We start from the raw sequence: 18,838 nt of genomic DNA, 5'->3' as shown, positions 1-18,838 counted from the left end.
TGTGCAAGCAGGGTATGTGTATTTGGGGGTACGCGGGGAGTTTCACATGCGATAGGCCCTTTGCGAGCGGGGTACGTGTATTCCGAGGGGTGCACAGGGAGTTTCACATGAGATAGGCCCTGTGCAAGCGGGGTACATGTATTTGGGGGCTACGCAGGGAGTTTCACACGCGATACTCCAGGCGAGAGAGGGGTACGTATATTTGGGGTGTAAGCGGGGAGTTTCACACTCGATTTGGCATTGTGGGCCCTCCTGTGTGTGCAGTTTCCCACCTCCCCATGCCCTGCAGGCAGCCCACACCACAGGGGACTACCCTACAACCCTCACCATGCCCTGCAGGCAGCCCTCATGGCACCATGCACTTGTGAGCACACTTTTGAGCCTCGACTCATGTCCCCCACCCACCCACACACCCACCATTGACGGGCACCTGCCAGCAGGCCCTGACTCATTACCCCCCACCCCACACCCAGTGACGGACACCTGCCAGGAGGCCCCGACTCATTTCCCCCCACCCCACTTCCAATGACGGACACCTGCTAGCAGGCCCCGACTCATGTCCCCTGCCTATCCACCCACCCCCAGTGATGGGCTCCTGCCAGCAGGCCCTGACTCATGTCGCCCCACCCCACCCCCAGTGATGGGCACCTGCCAGCAGGCCCCAACTCATGTCCCCCCACCCCACCCCAGTGACGGGAACCTGCCAGCAGGCCCCGACTCATGTCCCCCCACCCCACCCCCAGTGACAGACACCTGCCAGCAGGCCCCGGCTCATGTCCACCCAACACGTCATCACGATCCACACTCATGGCCCTTATGGCCACCCAAATCCCACCACACGCCACCCCAGTCCAAACACCCAACCAAGCATTCCATCGACTCCACATGAAATCTCCATGTCATGATAGAACCCAAATGACAAGTATGCACATCAATACATGTCCGTCAGACACACACAATGGGGGCACGTGAATGAGAAAACCCACATCGTGACATGCACGAAACCAATGAGAGAATACCACACAAATGAAGGATGAAATAAAAATGTATTAAATACATAATTAAAGGAATGAAAGAAAATCACACAAGAAAAGAAATAATAAACAAAAGGCTGGATGTCCAAAATGAATGAAAAAATGTGAATGCTGAATACAAATAAATCCAAATGAAAATGGCTCCAAAGCGTTCGTCCATTTAACCAAATTCAGAGGTTTAAAAAAAAGAAAACCATTGCTCCATGGGAAAAAAAAAAATTCAATGAAATCAAATCCAGTCCAGAACTATATACAATGTAAAAATCCAGGGTCCATGAGCCCAACAATCCAAATGAAAACTACCAAAATACCTATCTAATAAATAAATATATACAAAAAGTTGGGGCATTGTCTATGCACCCCAAAGGAAAAACAAATAGAAAGGAAACTTATACCTACAGAACTATTTACAAAGGCGGCGGGCAAGTCCAACGGCTCACTTGTTGATGTCCCGGGCCAGGGCATCATCAAACTCCTCTTCAACGTCCTGGAGGTGGGCCTGTTCCTTGGCCCGAGGTCTCGCCATGTCCACCTCCAATTCCCTGCGAATTTCCTCAAGGCGCTCAGCCCGCCTCAAAGCCCTGCGCATGGAGTTCTCCGGCCTGACCATAGTGAGCCATGCTCTTCCGCCCGCCGCCGCTCCACATCTATTTGCCAGCCCAACCGCTGCCACACGGAAGACACTCCCAATCCAGGGTCCTCCTGCCCTCCGGCCGATGCCTGCCCCTCTGATGTTGGTGGCCCCGAGCCATCATTGCTCCCACCTTGAGCCTGCTGCTGCTGTGCATATGCCCTGTCTGTTGATGCCTGCACGTCCTCCTACTTCTGGGTCCAGTTGTTGGGGTGACCACCCCTGCTAAACCTCCTACCCGACTGTGGCAGGGATGTGTCCTCCACCAGCCTGGCCGCCGGGTCAAAGGCAGCTCCACAGGGTGCCCAGGTGATAGTTGGGCAGGAAGATGGCACGGAGGACGACTGGTGCATAGGGGGTTCAGTTGAGGAGGGGGTCGGTAGAAGGTCCGGCACAGAGAGGAACCCAGCACCCGTGACCTGTCCTAGTAGGTTGACATGGCCAACGAGGCATCTGAAATAACATGCAGCGTCGACACGAGAACCCTGCACGTCATCCCGGATGACAAGTTGATGCAACGCCACCCCAGCCATGACAGGCTCGACATGGTCCTGGATTGCTACGTCTGCAGGGAGAGGAAGGTCAGTTGTTGTTAGCAGATCCCCTCGCTGAAAACGGGTCTGGACGAAGGCATCCCTGCTGGTGCGGGATGATGCAGTCACAGGATCGGGGACAGGATTACGCACAGGCACCTCTGCGCCCGCCTGTGCTGCCTCCTGCCCCTGCCCCTGGACTGCACCACTAGCACTATGGAATCCCCCCTCCAGACCCTGTGTGTGGCCATTCCACGGCCTCCTCCTCAACCAAACCCTCCACCAACCTGGATGACTCTGTGCCATCTTCCTCCATAGGCCCCTGTAGGGTCTCAGCTGCCCCTTCTGCTGCCGAGGAGTCCACCTCCGACCTCTGCTTCTTGGTTCTACCCTCGGCAGCTGCGGCTGCGGACAAGGCACCAGACTCCTCACTCCCCGACGAGATGACAACATGGGAGGGGAGCTGGGCCTTGCGTCTCCAGCTGGCAGTGGGATCCCTGCCGCTGTGCTCCACAGCACCGTCTCCGCCCTCTTCATCAGTTGACGCTGCAGACAGGGAGAGACACAACACAGGCATCAGGGCACTGTACAATGGTCTGATACACAAATGACAGTTGCACATGAGTGGCAGTCTCAAACTTCACACATGGCATCACACTCCCCAACACACATATCATTTGAACCCACACACATGTGCAAATTCAAAGGAATTTTGCAGCAGGCCGCACCATCCATACACATACAACAGCATGAACATCCGAAGGTTAGCCTGAATCACATACAACACGGGGAGTGCAAAACACATGCACACAAGACACCAGACATACATGCATCTGTACATCTCCACCAGTTGTCGCAGTGAAATCATCAGCATCCATGTCACATCTGCCAATCAGCCTCCTACTTGTCGGTGTCACATGCATCCATGGTATATCAAAGTGGCACACATGTCAAATACACACACACACACGTACATTGTGCACATACATGAAGGTGGAACCAGCATCCATGTGTCACACCACAACCATGCTACAGTACATACACAGAAATCTAAACATGTGTGCACCATGCATTTGAACACATACACCATCGATGTGCCTCACACATGACTGGACTCACATGCGGCAGGCTCATGTCCCTGTACATACACATCCATACATGGGCCTTTCAAGACATATGTCCAACCTGCACACTCCTGGCACACCTCAACATGCACAGCGTCCAATCAGTATGCTGTCACGACCCTCGCCCAAAACCCCCTCCGGGAAACTCATTGACCAGGTGGACTCAGGACTCAGGCCTCTAGAGCCTGGCAAACTCTTCAAAAGCCCTCCTGGGGCCATTCCTGGTGCCTATGGCGCCAGGCTCATACACCATGAAAAACATCTACTTGGGAACTACTTTATTGTGTTGTCAGCCAACATGGAGGCATCCACATAGCTTGGTTTCAAGGAACCAAGCTATGCGGTCTAGTGTTTTGGGTGTGGTAGCCTAGGGACTACTTTACCTGGACTTTTTTGTTGGGGCTATTTAAACCAAACCCGAGCATGACAACACGCTTCGCGTTACTTTGCAGTTTGCAACGTGACGCTCACCGTGTCCAGCTATACCCACAAACCTCGGAGAAGCAGAACCTGCAAGGAGACAAAAGGAACATCATTAGCAGCAGTATCTTACCTGCAGTCTTCATCTTTAGCTACTCGCAGCTCCTGAGAACAGCTTCCTTGAATCTGCACGCCTCCCGGACTGTACAACCTGAAAGAGGAAAATAGAGGCAACATTAAAGAAAGCAGAAGAGACATTGAACTGCTCAAAAGGCTTACCTGTCTGGTCACCTCTCGGCTGGCACCACTCCGGAAATTCCACACGCGCTGAAGAACACCGCGACCTGCAAGGAAAGAAGAAAAAAAGGGTTAGCAAAGGCAAGACATTGCAGCACTGCGCATAGCGCTTACTTACCGCATCATAGCGCTCTTAATGCGCCATCACTTACCAGCGGGGCTCAACCAAGCCAGTTCGCCGCGCTGAAGCTCCGCATACCTAAGGGAGAAAAAGAGACATTATTAAACAAAGAAAGGCATGCAGGATAGCAACAATACTAAAGAACAGCAATAAGACCTACCTGAATGATATCAAAAGGGGCTGGCGTCAGTGAAGTAACTGGACCGCACACGCCCACGAAAGACAACGCACCCCTGCAAAGAAGGCAGGACGGAGAGCACGCCTAACTATACCACAAGGTGAGGAGAGGGCCCCAGAGGGGCTGAAATCATACGGGGGTGGAGGGAGGATACTTACCCTGGTCGGCCAGTCTTGAACATAGTCCTCATGTATTTTCAGGCAGAACCTTCCCCGCAGAACGCATCTGGGCAAAACTGAGAAGTATACCAGTGAGTAACCCGGCTGGGTGGCGTCCCTGTGGATACCAGGTGAGCGTAACATACGCATGTACACTTACCGCTCGGCTCCGAACGGGTCTGCCTCTGAAGGATCTGGAGGTGGAGCGCTGGGTCTATGCGTTCCAGGACCCTCATCTGGATGTTGGTAAGGTGGACCCGGCACCCCTCAGCATGCGCTGCCTTCAAGAGGCGCCGGGCCTTGCTGAGGGTTCTGGACCTGAAGTCCTCCCAGCACTTCCGGACGTGTTGCATGTCGTGGGCTGCCACCCCCTCCACGTTGATGGTGGCCACAATGTCCTTTCAGATCCTCTTCCGTCCTTCATTGTCGGCACGTGAACTTCCAAAGAGGGCATCATAATGGCCCAGGACTTGCTCCACCAGGATGCCAACTTCATTGGATGTGAAGCTAGCAGCCCTCTGCCTCTCTGTTGGGGGGTTGCCACTGGTGTCAGATGGTCTTGTGTCAGACATGGCAACCCCTGAGGCAGGTGTGGGTGGGCAACTGGGTCCTGGGGCTGGGCTGTGGAAGGATGAAATAAAAGTCGGGAGTCTTCTGTTCCAGCAGGGGTGGTCACAGCAACTGGGCCCCTGCAGATGGCTGACGTGCAGGCACCAAATAGCAGGGCATGTGGCCAGCAGGCAGGCAGGCAGCAGCTGATGGCAGGTGGGAGCGTGCTCAGGGATCTTGGGGGCATGAAAACGGCCTTCTGGGCGGGTCGTGGTCTTCCGTGTGTTGTCGCGTGGCCAGCTTGATATGGAGTGATTTGGTATGTGAAAAAACTGCACGTCAGCGTGTAATTTGAGAAAAGGCCCTTAGCATGTAAGCGCGTATGTGACGTAATACGCGCGGACGTTTCCCTCAGCACAGGTGCATCCATACGTGCAAAAAAATCACGTACGCGTGTTAATGCGTGTAATCCGAGGAAAGGGCCTAAACGCGTAAGAGAAGTGACGCGCACTGGCGTTTCCCTCAGCACGGGTTAAAGGTGAGCGGGGCCAGCAGTTCGCTGTACATGCCTTTCGTGGAGACTGACGTGTGTGTTGCTACTTCGTGTTGTTTCGCGTGCCATCACAACTTCACAGCGGATCAAGGACATTTCTCTTCTTTTGGGGGGGGTATTGGCTATGTGTGTTTTTCATTATCACGCTAGTCTGACGGTGAGTCGTGCATGCTATTTTTCCCCCTGCGGGTTCCCCTGTGTATCGCATACCCATTTTCGAGATCATAGTAGCCTGCGTGTCCCACGCATATGTATTTATCTTGTCCCTGGGTGCCACCGCGTACTGCGGGAGGTTAATTCCACACACGTAGGCTACCGCGGGTTGTGTGCACGGTTTTACTGCAGATTTGGGGTGCCTGAGCGTTGCGTAACCCGTCACTTTATCACCGGGGTCACATACAGTCTTGCAGGTGCAGGGGTACTGTTAACATCTTGTATCCCTCCCCTTCACCCCAATTGCCCAGGACAATTGTCAGGTACACCTCCCATTGGCACTACTACATCTGTGCCGGCACTACTACATCTGTGCCATGGCTGAGAGGCCACAAAAGGTGAGGGGCACCTCAGCTGGGCGTACTCCATGTGGCGGGCATGGTCAGGGACGTGGCCGGGGTGACCAGGGAGTTGGGGGACTCCAGGGTGTCCAGGGTGGCTGCAGAGGGGGAAGAGGCAGTGGTGTGCCACTTTGGCACGATGTTGTGCCACGTGTTGGTGCAGCCATGCCACCACCCCCTGCGGATCCGGGAGATGCAGTTCTTGCATCAGGCACTGGTGCCCATGTGACCCGGCAGTCCGTTTCATCGACTGCCACGGGCCCAAGGTTAGTGGTAGCTTCAGGTGCAGCTGTGGACACCACCACCCAGGCTCAGGGTCTGCCAGCGGAGGCTGCGCTGGCACCTGAAGAGTCCATGGAAGATTTCCAGGAGGTCAGGAGGCACACCTTAAATGCACGCAGGGCTGCCCTGACCGAGGCATGTGTCCCTGGGGCAGTAATGTCATCTGTTGCCAGGACCAGCCAGGTGTTGGCAAGTGCATGGGCAGATACAGCCGACACCACCCCGGTTGTGAGTCTACCATCCAGGACAGTCCCAGTCAATGACCCTGGTACAGCGGATGTTGATGTGCAGAGTCCATTCCAGGGCACCCAGCTGCCACTGACGCAAGTCAGAGCTTTCCGTCCTTGTTCCACCTGCCACTCCCTCGGTTCAATCCATCAGCGCCACAGCCCATACTGATCAGGGAGGCATTTGCCAGCCAGGGTCCGGACCACTGTCCAAGAGGAGGGAAGAAGGTTGCACTTGCAGTAGAGGCTAGGACCCCAGACACAGCTCCGGCCTCCGGAAGGTCGAGGAAGAAGCCTTTCTGCGTGCAGGAACTGAACTTCCTTGTGGACTACGTGCGGGACCACAACCGTGATATGCTAGTGGGGCCAAATTGTCAAATTACGGCTGCCCATCGTATGTCCCACTGGAAGCAAGTTGCGGATTGTGTGAGTGCATTCGGCCATGAGGTGCGCACTGCTCAAGAGTGCAAAAGCATTGAGATGACCTCAAACACAGTACTAAGGTGAAGCCTGCCTCTAATTACAACATGACTCTGGTGACTGGCAGTGGGCCACCACCTGAGGAGGACGAACTCACTCTGCACGAGTCAGTCATTGTGGTGTTCATACCGTCAGGAATGGTCGAAGGAGTAGGAGAGATGCTGGACTTTGATGCCCCGTCCAGTGAGTGTCGTTGTGTGTTTGTTGAGCCCATGTGTGGTTTTCTTGTGTGATGTGTTGTGCTTGACTGCCACTACATGTCATGTTTACATGGTTCTCATGTGCAAGTCATGCAATGCTTAACTGATGTGTGCCTGCTGTGCAGGATGCTGGACATGTAGAGCAGATGGGGACTGTCCTCATCGCCACACTTGCACCCTACTCACATGCTACTCACCCGGCTGCCCCTCGGTCCATGTTCCAGCTCACTGGCCCTTCTACATGTAGCATGGGGTGTCTTTCCTCTCAGCACTGGGACTATGTCATTGCATGACTGATGTGCATGTGTCTTCTGCCTGCATGTGGGTACTCCACGGAGGCATGCTCCCTTGCCCCTCCACACCCCCCTGCACCCCAATTTCACCATGGCACTGGTGTGCATCATGCTGGCGTACTTCAATGGCCTGTTCAAGGCTCCTGTGTACATGCAAACTTCCACCAGCCAACCTGCCAGACACATACAGTAGGGTACATCCTCTGTCCTTCATGCAGGGTGTCTCACTTGGACTGTGCAGATGGCAGATACTGCACAGGGACATGAGTGCTTATTCATGCTCCATGTGCATTCCATGCATGCCCCTATGTGTCCTTGACTGGATGATCATTGTAGTACGTGTCCAGGATGACGTGCATTTCATGGCATTTGATAATCCATTCCATGCCCACTCTGGCTCAGTCCAGCATCACACACAGGTTTAGGTTGTCACAGTTTGTGTGGGGCACAGGCATCCCCATGTTTCAGGCCCACTGACACGGTTCAACTGGTGTAGTGTCTTCTGCACACATGGGTGTACTACTGAGAGTTCATCATGTGTCCTGCTTACTGTCCCATTATCATCTGCTGTGTTGTCAGTTGACTCAGATGAGGCAATTGACGCTAATCAACCCTGTCTGCCCTTATACAGGTCTCTGGTCACCCTTTCACTGCATGCAATGCCTTCCTGCATTTTCATTTTGGGGGTTGGTGGTTTGCTTGTAGCCAAGCAACCGATTGCATGCACATTGCACGTGATGCCTGAACTTGCCCTTGCACTGCCTTCACATTTATTGATAGACATCATAATGTACTTGTTCATGTAGATAGTGGGTAACGTGCACATTTTCTTCACTGCATCAACCCACTTCTGAGCTGTGTTACACCATTCTACATGCCTACTAACTGATGCAATGTCAAAGGGACCTGGAATGTATGGTCAGTGTTTCATCCCTTCTCTGTCATGAATGCAACAGGCACAGGTACATCCTGTGACACATGTACTCAGTATTGGAACTCTCTAGTGGTTGTTTAGATGAGTTGATTGGTCAATCTGCGGCCTATACCAACTGCAATAGGGCGCTGATTGAATGTGGCCTGCCAATCGGGTTGCAATGACTGTGGAGCTTCCTTCACGTGTGTATGTGTGCACTTCCACATACATCAAAGCAAGCAGCGTTGTAGCTGCTTACTTTGGTGCATTGGATGCTGGTCATTTTCACAATACAGGTGTATGAGGAAATGGGTGTTTTTGAATGCTTTCACATGTACATATGCAAGCAGCTTCACCGTTGTGTAGTGCAACATTGCGAGTACTCACGTATGTGTTTGTGAAAGTGTTCATTTACACATGTGTCTTCCGCAGCTTTTTTGTTGACTGACTAATATGTAGTTGATTGACGTTTATGCTGGTGAGATTTCTGCATTGCGCACGTTATGTGGAACTGGCATGATCCAGAAGGTTCACTGTTGTGCAGTATGTGTATGGCCAGGCCCACTTAGCTAATTTGGTGGGTCCTGGGCATGGAGATTTTACACAAGGAATGATGGAATAAGGCACATTCATAGGCCAATGTGCTCTACCAGGCCCTGAGGGGTGTTGTGGAGGCCTCATGTCCTGCAGCTCGGACGGTACTGGGGGTTATGGTCCCTCATGCTTGGTTGCAGGCCCTTGCTTTGCTTGTGACATTCACTATATCTACATGGCCCTTGCCACCCGGTACAGGCTGAGCTGCAGATAGATGGAGCTATTTTGCTGATGATGCTTTAGTGATGCATGTCTACATGCATGTTACCTGTGTCATTGTGTGTTTGGTTTCACTTGCAGCAGTGGTCAATTTGCAGTTCAGAAATGCATATGGTGTGTTGCATCTCTTAGTTGCCATCTTTCTTTTCTGCCTGTGACATGTGCCTGACAGAGGTGGTGTCTGATTGAGTTCATATACTACATGTTGTACTAGTATAGGCTTTGCTATTTAGACACATCCATTTCTGCTTTTGGGATGTGTGTTGCATATCAAGGCCACTGGATAAAGGCCAGGTTCTCATTTGTGTGTGAAATGTGTGCTTCATGTGTTGGCTGTCAATGAGATGTCTATGTGTGTTTTTGTGTTATGTGCTTCTGACATGTGTGCTAATGTTTATTTTTCTCCACTTTTCAGATGATGACGCAATGGAGCCAGAGGATGTTGTTGTCATGCCAGGCACAGGGTTGCTATCACACCAGCAACCCAGCACAAGTGGGGGTCGTGGGGTGGTAGACCACGAGAACCCACTTGTGTTCCAGACCATTGTGTCTAGGGCTGACAATGAGTCTAGCCCGGATGATCACTCTGACGACAATGCCGAGTTGGATGTGCATCGGGTCCATTCGTCAAGGGTGAGTGATTCTGATGTGGACGCTCCTATGTCCGCGAACCCTGAACTGAAGGACCAGACGGTGGTGGGACCTCTGCCTGTGGTGGATCGGGGCGCAGGGTCACCCTCCACACCAGTTGCTGATGTGCCTAGGGCATCATGTCAACTGAGGCATGTAGTCCTGCAGCTGCGGGCGGTGCCAACCCAACAAGGATGCCGGCTCCTTGGGCCGTGCAGGTGTCAAGCCCAGCAACGCGTTGGCCGCACGCCACTGGGGTATACTGAGTGGGAGCAAGCCATGGTTGCCAATTCCGAATACCAGGGGGCAGCAATCGATAACATCGCTGAGAGCATGGAATGTGTGGCCCAATCCGTGCTACCCCCTGCTAGGCAGGTGGAACTCCAGCAGCCGGCGGCACAGTCCACGGCCCGCTCACTCAGGCTGGGCATGGCGGCCTCAGACAGGGCACGCCAGGCTGAAATGATGTCTTTGTGTCAAGCAATTGCTGCTCATGCAGAGGCACACATGGAGGCCATGAGGGTTAACTATGAATCCCTCAGATCTACTCTGGGTGTGCTCTTGATGTCCCAGAGGAAGCGGTCAAAGGAGAGGTTGGAGCAGCTAGAGAGTACCATCTCGGCTGAGCTACGTGCTTGCCAGGAGGTGTACCAGTTGTCCAGCCAGGCCATGCAGGAAGAAGTTACATGGGTTACCTTGCAAGAGGAAGCACGCGTATCACGCGAGGTTCTGCATGCTGACCTATGTGTCATCGCCACACAGAACCAGGCTCACCTGTCCTGCAGACTTGCTGCCGACGAGGGGCAAGCTGCGCATAGGCATGGTCAGGGTTCTGTGCCACGTCAACCTTTTGAGCCAGAGGGTGATGAGGACGACGAGTTATCTCCCACACAGGTCGGGCTGTGCAGGCGTTGAGCCCTTGGATGTTTTTTTTGTCTCAACATCATCGCATGTGGGTGTTGAGGTGCACCCTGTACCTCTCCCCTCCTGGTTGCCCCACCCCCGGGTCGTATGTGGCCATTTTTGATTTTTATTGTTAGTTTAGTTAGTTAATATGGTTTTGATAGTTAGTTCAATTAGGTAATATAGGGTTTTTATAGTTAGTTTAATTAGTTAATATAGTTTAAAATTGCTTGTCTATTGTGCATTCATGTGACGGTGTGGTGCTTTGTTGCTTTTGAAAGCATCCACTGTCTGTTCTAGCTGGGCCCTTCAAGCTTGTCTCGTGTATGTGTTTGCAGCTTGGGGTCCTGACTCACATAGGCTACTCCTGCTTCCCTTATTTATGGGCTCGCTAGAATGGTTTGGTGTAACAACAATTTACATAAGGGTTTTGGACTTTCGTCATACCTGTGGTCTGTCTGCTGCTATACTACTTGTGTTGACACCACTAGTGGGGATTAAGTGGATTTTATCCACAGCATGTCTATAATCAATTTGGATGAGTACATGATTGATATCTCCATTAATTGATGTGGATTGTGATGTATCTTCTTTTCTTGCCTGTATATGTACATGATGCACTTCATGCTGTAGACAGTAGCCTGTACTGTTTGCCCGTCAAAGGCACACTGATGGTGGGAGGAGTTCGGATGTAGGTCTCAAACATGGCCCAGTGACAACCAGCATGAAGACACACACACAGGGAACTTTCCAGCCTTATTAATTTTTTTTTTGCCCTCTGCCCTTTGCCCTTTCTGCAGGAAAATGAGCCTCCAGACTACCTTTACAAGCAGACACAGGGCCAAGTACTACTGAGGACCTGGCCACGTTCAGTGGTGCAGATGTGCGCATGTGTGCGCAAGCAGAAGAACAGGGCTTGTGCTCAGACCTCAGACAGAAGCAGACGTGTTTCCAGGAGCTCCAAGCAAGGTGAGCAGCACAAGGGGCCACACCACAGCCACCTTCCACCAGGCCACTTGCACATGCATGCAAAGTAGCGCCAGTGCTGGGGAGCTTTGCCAGGCATTGTTGTAGATGCGAACAGTACAGCTAAGATGCGTTGAGGAACAAATGCCAGGTAGCTTTACAAGTTGTCAGGGGCACACGCAGGGGCTGTCGCACATATCCTTGACTCCCACCTGCTCCATAGAAGCTGAGCTATTAGCGCAGTAGCGTTCATAGTCAGAAACTAATACAGCGCACAGGGGCACCCAGCGAGTCAAATACTCGAGTGCATTGCATATCATTTGCATGTGCATATTGCCACGTGCACTACCTATTGAAATCCACGGCTGCGAGAACACGACTTGTACTGAAGTCTCACCTCGCTATCCGCATCTAGCCGGTCACCCAGGGACCATTCTATCATGTGTGATTCTTGACGCATTGGTCTTCCATTTACCGCGCACCCACGTGCGCCTGCCTAACTGCATTGACAGTGTATGAACCATCACGGGGGCAAGCTAACGTATATGTACAAAGCAGCAGACAAGAGTGTTTGTTTGTGGAGAAGTCACTTACTTTGGGGCATTAATGTAAACACACACAGATTTGTAACTCACTCTCTCTTTACAGCGTTGAACTGATCCTGTTACCAGACCTGAGAGTGCGCAGGCAGGAGGCCAGCACTCACCCCAGAGATAAGTCTCTTTTTGTCTTGCATTTGACTCATTTAGTACAATGTGCATGTAGAACATGATTTCTCTGATTGAGTATGTGTTATTGTCAATAGTTGTATTTTGTGTTTTGCCTGCTTTCCCAACTCCCCTCTCCTGCCCCTCTTTCCGGTTATCCTGAATACCAATGCCTGTCCAAACAACGGATCCCTGACCCTCTTTCCCCGCTGGGGTCTCGGAGGCCTGTGTAGGTTTTACCTTGCAGGCGCCCAGACCACGGAGGGGGTGGTTGATTCATGCCACTCCTGCGCCTGGAGATCGCAGTTGTGACACTACCCATCAGTTGTTGCATCCTCATTGTATCGTGTGTCCTGAAAAAGGTACCCATCCTGTCGAACCATTGTTGAACTGTGCTACTTTGGTTGTTCTATCATTCTGTTTGTACATGTGCTAGGACATTTTTCTGCTACTTCAAGTCATCTACTGGAGACTCTTCCCTGGTTTGGGGTTTGGCTCCTTGGAGTTCTCTGCGATTTGGTATTTTTACCAGTCAAGGTGGCCTCTGAGGGGGCTGGAACCTATTTACACGCAAGGTGGAACATGAAGACCAAGGGTTAGGGGGATCCTGTAGCCAGGTAGACTAGAAGGAAGAAGGCTGCATACCCCAGACACAGTTGTTCAGAAGGTCATGGTGATGTGTAAATGAGGGAGGGCCTTTTGTTGTTGGACAGTAAGCCTGGGCTACAATGTTTGGGCACTCTCTGACAATGTCATTGTGGGGTACTATGTACATGATGTGTTCTGCTGGTCAATGGCTGTTCCTGTGTTGTATTTACTTTTCAGGTGTCAGGGGATTGTTGTGGTTTGACATCCTGAGGTGTACACATGGGCAATGTTCACATTTGGTGTGTACAGGACGCTGAGGGTCACTTGATTTCACATGCATATATTGAGTGCATGTCCCTACTGACACACACAGTTACACAATGCTCCACCACACATACAACCACCCTTCCATGCCCACAGGTGCACACAGATTGCCTTCTCGGGCACGCTGTGTCCCTGCAGTGCATGATCAATTGCCATTTGGGGATCGTGTACATGCATCAATAGATTGTTTATTTTGTCTCTCCTTTTGATATGATGCTCAAGGTGTATCCCCAAGACAATGGCTGCTCACTGTGCTGTGTGCTGAGCAGTGTGTTGCAGAAGACACACACAGCACACAGGTTAGGGATTAGCCATTTTGGCTTGCCCAATGTGCATGTGATCTGGCATTCAGTCTTTTGTTCATGCTACCACTGGTGGAAAGCATTTGTGTATGATTTGGTATGTGTGAGAGGTTGTTGGTCAGTCATTTCATCTGATTCCATGTCAGGCGTTTTTATCTCGGGCCACTTTCCATTTATCACATGTCACTTCGTATCTTATTGGTCATGTGTTGGGCTTTTGCTGTTGCATGCCATGTCATGGTGTGGCAGACAAGGGTGATGTGGGTTGGGAGGGTTTGGGTGACATACCAGAGATTGTCATGGCCTGTTTTGCAGGGGGTGGTGTGATACACACCTTGCATGTGTTCCTTTTGGTCACACAAGATTGGTTATATTTAAGTAGCTAGGGATGCACACGATGTAGCGCTTCCATGGCACCATTCTCAGGGTGGTAAGGTTGTGACAGTTGACTGACTCTTTGTCATCACCGATTGTCACCTGGTATGTGCCAGGCCTGTGTGCACTCCGCAGGGTTGGGAGTTTAGGTGAAAAATGTGCCACAAGCTGGGTCTGGGCTGCCTCACCACGTGCCCTTTCCCCTCCCATGGGCAGCACCTGTGCATGTGGTCGGGGATGTGGGGGCACCACCATGTCCACCGGTATGTCCCGCTGTGTTGCAACATTCTGCAGGACACATGCTGCCACAATGATCCTGCACGCTACTGGGGGTGCATATAGTAGCTGGCCGCCAGAGCGGTCAAGGGAGCGGAAGCGTGACTTGAGCACTCCGAATGTGCGCTCCACTATGGCCCTGGTTGCAATATGGGCAGCGTTGTATCTTACCTGGGGTGATGTGGTGGGGTTCCGGATTGGCGTCATCATGCGGTTGCTCAGAGGGTAGGCACTGTCCCCTGGGGAGGTGATAATGGTTGTGATTTGTTGGGTTTGTGTATTTGTCTGTGTGTGATATGCATGCATCTGCACAGGCATTTGTACTCACCTAGGAGCCATGTGTCACCATGCTTCCCAGCTTCCAGGGCCCGGCTCAGGGCAGACATTCTGTATATGAAACTGTCATGGGTTGAGCCAGGGTAGTTTGCATAGACAGAGGTGATGATTTCCTTGGCATCGCATATAACCTGCAAGTTGATGGAATGCCAGTGCTTGTGGTTTCGATAGATGTGCTCAGTGGCCCTAGGTGGACGTAGGGCCACATGGGTGCAATCTATGGCACCAAGCACTTTGGGGAAGTGTGCCACCCTGTAAAAGTCCTGGACCATTGCCTGCCTTTCTGAGGGTGTTCTGGGCATGTATATGTGCCTGCAGACTGAGGGGTGCGCAGTCATGATTGCCAACACCTGGTGTAGGCAGCGTAACTGTGTGGCCTGTGAGACCCCCCCCCACTATGGCAGTTGTCCACTGAAATGACCCAGTGGTCAAAAAATGCAGGACATTGAGCACCTTCTCCAAGGGAGCACAGGGTGGGGGATGTAAGGTCATCTTCCCACTCCCTGACCAGTTCTAGGATGATGCGAGGTGGAAACCTATACCTGCCATAGACATGGTCATCAGGCATCCCAAAAAGGCTGGTCCGGGGCAAAAAAATGCAGGGCCTGGCTATTCTCCTTCTCCTGCGGTGTCCCATGATCAGTGCTGCGACAAATGGGGCATCGCGCACAGCGTTCAGGATTTAGCTGTGACGTGTGAGCCCGTGCGCACCACACTCGGATTTGGCGCACATCCTGCAGTAAACACATGCAGGCCCTTCCATGAATCGCTTTTCATCTTGCGCCGGCTTGCGCCAAGATTTCCGGTGCACATTTGTTCCATGAATCGGCCTCTTAGTCTCACCTTTACATGATTTTGTGGGTTCTCCTTCATTGATACTTTTCACCAGTTCTTATTGTCGCTTGCGAACCAGTGTCAATCATTACAATTGCATGATATGTTTAGTCAACAATGATAGGATGATAGTACCTATTTTTAACCTCTTCTAGTACACATAAAAAGTGTGAATTTGTGCTAATTTCAGGACTTACTTTTCTTAGCTCTTTGTTACTCTTTGCTAGGAAAATGCCCACTTCATTTTGAATTTCTTTGTCTATTCTCCTGGGCTCAGAGCCCATTCGTAGTGTAGCCACTGACTGCCCTTATGACTTGGGACCACTAGTGTTCACAGCCCAATTTCTCATTGTGTCTTTCCCACTGTCTGGGTCCTCCTTACTTACTTCCACATTGTAACTTATTTACTCAGTATTTTCACAAGTTTCACGTGACAGCATGTCAGCTTCTGCCATGTGATACTTATTTGCGTTTTGTACAGAGCCTGTCATTTCTATCCCTTGGAATATCCATGGTTCAAAATGCTCCTCAGGTTACAGAGCTGCATCTGCCTTTTGGGCAATTGTTTCCTCTATGTGGGTATACACCGTATGTTTTGGTGAGCAAGTAAGGATAATCAATCTGCTGATCATAATTCTTCGTTTTGTGTTTCACTTTCACATTGGATATTCTTTTTAAATCTGCTTCTCTGTTATTTGGGTCTTTCGTGTTCATTTTTCCCTTTCTGTTCTTCATCTTCACATACCTGAATAGTCTGGTTCAACTCCAAATTGAACCACACTCCCTTTTTGTGTGTATTGAAATTCCCTGTCTCATTTTCATTTCTTTGTTTTCTCATTTTTAAATCAGCAAGCAATTCTGTATTTTCATTCAAAGGTGATCAATCCTATGGCCTTCTGCACCTTCACTTTGCTGTTGCTTTTGGACTGCCCATAATTTTCCTATCTGTTCAGACAACATTCTGACTTGGGCCCCTAAGCATTGAAACCTTTCCATGTCGCTGAATTCCTCTCTTTGTGGCCTGGGCCGGTAATTATTAAACTCACCCTGATTAGGTCTGTACTGATATCTCTCAGGAGATTGATTTCTATTTGTGTTACCTCTGAATTCACGTAACACATCAGGTGGAGAACGTCGAGTGACCATCCTTTGACCATGGTCGACCAGTGGGGGTGCTTGATTATATTGGCGAATGACATAATTCATATTTTGTCTTTCATTTGATGGGAATTGTTCCCATGCTGGTTTATTTATTTATTTATTTATTGGTCATTTCATTTGTTAGGTGCTTATACAATTAGCAAAAACTGTTTCAAAGCGCCCACAGGGAAATAGGTTGGGGACAGGGAAAGGAAGACAATGAATTACAACAGCGATTAATAAATAATTTAATTAATATTACAAACAATGGGGATAAGAGGGAGGTTGGACAAACTCACGGTGGATTCTGAGTGTTCAGAATGTGCAAGTGCAGAGGGGAACGCTAAGGGAAAGGTGCTTTGTTTCTCATGGAGATGTTCTAGGGGTGAAGTGCTTAAGGAGAGAAGAAGAATGTAAGTGCAAACTCCTGTGGGAGCCTAAGTCTAAGTAAGTGCAGTGAAAAAATAGACAGCGGCTGGGATGGAGGATGTGGGCGGTCAGAGCCCCAAGGATACATAAGGGGCATGCACATCAGTCATGCTGCTGTAAGATTAGCTGGGACGAGAGGAGGAGAAGGAAGAAGTAAAGAGAAAGGACTTGAGTTTTTTTTGGAACTTAAGGCGGTCCTGTTCAAGACGCAGAAGGAGAGGGAGGTTATTCCACAGAAGGGAGCCTGCAGAGGAATGTGATCAACCACCCGCTCTCTGTTTAGCAAACTGCTTCAAAGTAAGGGAGTTGGTGCTAGAGAAATGCAGATGTCGAGAAGGGGAGGATTTGGTCAGGACGCATTGAAGATAGAATGATCCTTGGCTCAGGTAGCCTTATGCATGATACAGAGGCATTTGAATTTAATTCTTGTTGAGACCGGGAGCCAGTGAAGGCTTTGTATGCAGGAGAGATGTGGTCCCGGCCAAGGCCAAAGATATGTATTGCTGACCTATTCTGGCTCAGCTGGAGGGGTCGCAGGATGGATGAAGGAAGATTGAGGAAAAGGCTATTGCAATGGTCTAGCCTGGAGAGGACCAGAGCATGGGTAATGTTGAGTCTCTGGGGGAAGGTGAGGAAGGATAGAGTTCCTTTGAAGAGGAAGAGCTGAACGGGGGATATCTTGGCAATGTCCTGAATAGAAGGTATGAATGAAAGGGGGTGTCAAAGATGACTCCAAGGTTCCTGGCTTCAGAGGAGGGGTCAGGGGAGCCCATGGAGGAAGGCCAGAGTGAAGGGAGGCAGTAAGGTGCAGGGGACCCAATAGGGATAATCTCGGTTTTGCTGGCATTGGGGCAGAGGTCATTAGCAGCGCACCAGGCCTGGATGGCAGTGAGGCTGTCAGGGATGAAGGCGGGTGCAAGGACAACAGTGGGAAGTTTGAAGAAGAGTTGTGTGTCATCAGCGTAACACTAGACGTTGGGGAAGAAGGGGGAAATTAGGTGTGCCAGATGAGAAAAGTATATGTTAAACAGCCAGGATGAAATAATTAAGCCCTGGGGGATGCCACGGGTGGAAAGGGAGGTAAGAGAGGAGAAAGAGACGAGAATGGTTTTGGAAGAACGGTCAGTTAGGAAGGAAGTAAGCCAGTCCAGTGTCTGCTGCGAGATTCCAAGGGTATCATGGAGCATTTTTATGAGGATGGAATGGTTCACTGTGTCAAATGCAGAGAGAGATCAAGGAGGATGAGGACAGCAGGGGAGTTGGAATACAGGGATGCAAGCAGTTTTTCATGAGTGTTCAGGAGAGCAGTTTCCGTGCCTCTGGATGCTCGGAATCCAGACTAGTGGTCGTGTAGGCCTCAAACAAGTGTGGCTTGAGAGTTGAGTTGGGGGAGGGACAACTTCTCAAGCAGTTTCCCCAGGAAGGGGGTGATTGAAATGGGGCAGTAGTTGGCTGGGCAGGAGGTGTCTGCAGAGGTTTTTTTTAAAGAGGGGGCACACCAGGGAGTGCTTGAGAGAGGATGAAAAAGAGCCATTAGTAAACTAGTGGTTGCAGAGATCAGCAAGAACATGGGTGAGAGATCAGATGTCCTTGACGGTTCTGGAAGAGCATGGGGCAACCTGTTTGTAGGAGACCTTCATGGAGTTGTCAACTCTGGTGACTTCTTCA

The sequence above is a fragment of the Ambystoma mexicanum genome, chromosome 9 (assembly GCF_040938575.1).
Source record: "Ambystoma mexicanum isolate Mex_15411 chromosome 9, UKY_AmexF1_1, whole genome shotgun sequence".
NCBI classification, from domain to species: Eukaryota; Metazoa; Chordata; class Amphibia; order Caudata; family Ambystomatidae; genus Ambystoma; species Ambystoma mexicanum.
This window is presented reverse-complemented; position numbering follows the sequence as displayed.